This window comes from Hypanus sabinus, unplaced genomic scaffold, assembly GCF_030144855.1.
Source record: "Hypanus sabinus isolate sHypSab1 unplaced genomic scaffold, sHypSab1.hap1 scaffold_246, whole genome shotgun sequence".
Taxonomy (NCBI): Eukaryota; Metazoa; Chordata; class Chondrichthyes; order Myliobatiformes; family Dasyatidae; genus Hypanus; species Hypanus sabinus.
In genome coordinates, this window is record NW_026780581.1 from 402,863 (window position 1) to 406,609 (window position 3,747).

The following is a 3,747-nucleotide window of genomic DNA, read 5'->3' on the forward strand; positions in this document are numbered from 1 at the left end:
CCCTCCCCACGAACACTGATGAAATAAATAAAGAAGTTATTGATTTTATGGCTCCTTACTGCCACCACATCCGTCAAATAGAGGGAATGTTTATGGGACAGTGTGAAGGGAGCTTCACTCTGTGTCTGACCCCGGGAGTGTGTGATAGGACAGTGCGGAGGGAAATTCACTCTGTGTCTCACCCCGGGAATGTGTGACGGGACAGTGTGAAGGGAGCTTCACTCTGTGTCTGACCGCGGGAGTGTGTGATGGGACACTGTGGAGGGAGATTCACACTGTGTCGGTCCCCAGGAGTCTCCATGGAAGGATTGGAGGGAGGTTCTCTCTGTGACAGACCTACTGGAATGTGTGATGTGACAGTGTGGAGGGATGTTCGCTCTGTATCTGACTCCAGGAGTGTGTGTTGGGACGGTACTGAAGTAGATTCGCTCTGTGTCTGACACGGGGAGTGTATATGGGACGGTGTGGAGGTAGCTTAAAGCCTTTCATCCCTAACGAAGACCTACTTCCCGCACGATCACGCTTGTGGCATGTAAGGTCAGAAATAACTGCCATCAGGCACAATATTAAGAGACGCACTCTCCATCCCGTAATCTCTTTCCGGCGACAGGTATTCATGTATCTGGAGAGGGAGGACGAAGTTGAGGGCCGGTTTACTGTCCGGCACGAGGGGGTAGATTATCAGGTGTATTGGAGCTCTGAGCGCACACGGTGCCATGCGTGCGGGGTGGGGCATTTTCGGAGGGACTGTCCTAGCACCCGAAAACCCAGCGAGCCCACTTCGGGAACTAGTGCCCCAGCTACCTCTGCCCCTGATCCCATTCCTGCTCCTACATCTGTGCCGGCCCCTGCTCCTGCCCCTGACCCTCTGTCTACCCCTGTCCCTATTCCTACGTCTGTTCCAGTCTCTGCTCCTGCCCCTGACCCTGTCTCTACCACTGCCCCTATTCCTATGTCTGTTTCAGTCCCTTCTCATGCCCTTATGGTTCAGTCGGGTAATCCTGAGGCTACGTGCGGGGAGGTTCAGGCGAGGGACGGGGTGGAGCCTGTGCGGGGAAGGAAACTGAGGAAGAAATCCAAACACATGAAGAAGTCGGCCCCCGAGACCACAGAGCTCACGCCCTTTTGCCCTGAAGCGGAGCGGGAGGCTCGGGGAAGTGCACAGTTGGACGGAGGGATGGAAGCGAAGAGTACCGCTCCATCAGCAAATCCCGCACCTGTGTGCTGCACCGGCTTGAAGAGGAGAAGGGAATGTTCCCCCAGGAGGGCAGGGAATGCAGATGCGGGGAAGTCCCAGGAAGGGGTCGGAATCTCGGTGGAGCTTGTGTCTAACCCTGAATCCCCAGATGTAGCCACAAGTCCTGTGGTAGGTGGTGTGGTTGTGCAGGAAGCTAGTGCTAGGCCTGGTTGCACACCTAAAACAGACCTGGTGCCCTCCACCCAGGACTTAGCAGTAAGCGCCTCCCTGGAGGCAAGTGTATTAAACAGTATGAGCTGAGAGGAGACCAAGCTCTCTCCCTGTCAGCATCAGTATGCCGGTGAATCCCTTGGACCAGAGCTGCTGCGGTCCCCTTCATACCTGTTTCCTGGGGTGGGTGATATAACCTGCATGCCGACCCCATGAACTAATGGCCTGCAGGAGTCCCTGGGGATTTTCCGTCCATCGTCGTAACTGTGGATAAGACTGATGTGACGGTGGAGCGGGAAGGTATGAGGGAGGTACCCGCTACGCAGTGTGGGTTACAGGGGCAGCCACCTTCCAGAACACACGAGGAGGAAGATGGGGGATCTGTCTGCAGTGATGGGTCGGAGGGAGATTCTAGTGATAGCGAGACAATGGACAATGTGATCTCCCCATTGATACCTGTGGAGGAGATCAGAGAGTTTATTCACAGCTCTGAGGGAGCAAAGCATCCGCCTAAACTAGCCTCGCTTCGCTGGCCTAGCATGCCGAGGCTGGTGAAGTCCCTGCGAGTCATCCTTGGAGGGAAGGGGAAGAGGAAGTGGAATGCTGTGTCGGGAATGACAGACGACAGCCGAAATCCTTCCTGGATGACCTGGTAAAGGACATCAGGGTGGAAAGCAGCTTCTCTCCTTCGGGAGACGGTCGGTCACGGGGTGAGGTCGGTACCACTCGGGCCCTGTCCAGTCTCTGGCTCGGAGTCCTAGTCCAGGCACCGAGGACCAAGTTCCTTATCCTGGTCCCGCTTTCCTTGTCTGACTCCTGGCCCCGGCCCTGAATCCTAGTCTCGTCCAGGGCTTGTGTGTCAATGTCCAGCGTCGTTTCTGCCTTTGCTTTCCTGACAACCCGAGCGCTGTTCCTAGCACCTCAGTGTCTGTGTCTTGCATTTGTGTCCACTACCAGCACCCCCCTTATGACACCCAGAAGGTTCATTTACAGGTTGTTTCTATGGTAAATAAGGCAAGTGCAATGTTAGTGTTTATTTCAAGGGGAATCGAATATAACTGCAAGGAGATAATGCTGAGCCTTTGTAAGACACTAGTCGAGCTGCATTTGGAGTATTTTCACCAGGATTATTCCGGGAATGAAGGGGTTAACATGATGAGTGTTTGCCGGGTCTGGGTTTGTACTCGCCGCAATTCAGAGGAATGTGTGGGGATCTCATTGAAAGATCCCGAACGCTGAAAGGACGAGATAGTATGGAGATGATTCCTCTTGGGTGGTTACCCAGAACATCCTGTTTCCACGGATGAGCCCCTCCTGTCCCCACCGGAACAAACATCTTGTCCGCCGCCTCTCTCACCATCTTCATCCTGTCAATAAAATCCCTCCCAGGGGAACCGTCATCAAACCGACGGGCCGAGCGGTCTCCTCCTACCTCTCACTGATACATCAGGCTCCGGCCGCAGGAGACGCTTCACAAACGCCCAAACTTCCCTCGGAGGGAAATGGGAATAAATCAGAAAGCGGACATTTACTTTTAGGTTTTCTCCGCTCTGAGGAGGCGGTCGGCGCTTGAGCGGGAGACGAACTCAGCGGGGTAACGCCCACTCGGCCTGTCCGCCTCCGCGACTGGTTGTAACCTGTGATTGACATCGCTTCGCACCAATGGGAATAGCGCAGCTCCTGAATCCTCTGTTGACAGCGATGGGGAAGGGGCTGGTCACGTGATCATTAGCCCAGACGTGAAACCGAAATACCACGCAGATCCCGGTTTTGGGGAACCCATGTGTGACGTCAGTCGCGCGCGGGGAGGAGCTGTGTGAGTGCGCTAGCATTTAAAAGCACCTTAATGGACTTTTCAGTGGGACAACAATATTAATCACGGGTTTCATCACTGAATCCAGGGTTGTGGGATGTAAAGTCCCCTGTTACGTGTCCGGCTGTGCCGTGTTGTTGGTGGAGTGGGCAGCGTGGTGTTTGTCCCGATTCGGGTCACAACACCAGAATTGCCAGCGGGGTCCACACACAGTGTATTAGTCAACAGAAAACCTCCCGTCCCTGCAGTCTTTGTCTCCTGGTAAACTCAACACCCTGACAGTGTGGGCCATAGATACCCCTTCCTCTCAGAGTCAGGGGATCACTCAGACAGCTGATCGCTGAGAGGAATTATATTTATTGGGCATTAAAGTTCACCCAGATTCGTTTGGACGGATTTGATGTGGAGTTCGGGGTGTCACAGAGAAAGGGCCGGACGGCCGAACGCTCTCCGTTGTCCAAACATCCTTCCAGGTGAGGCGACACTTCACCTGTGAATCTTCCGGTGTCGCCTTTTGTGTCCGCTG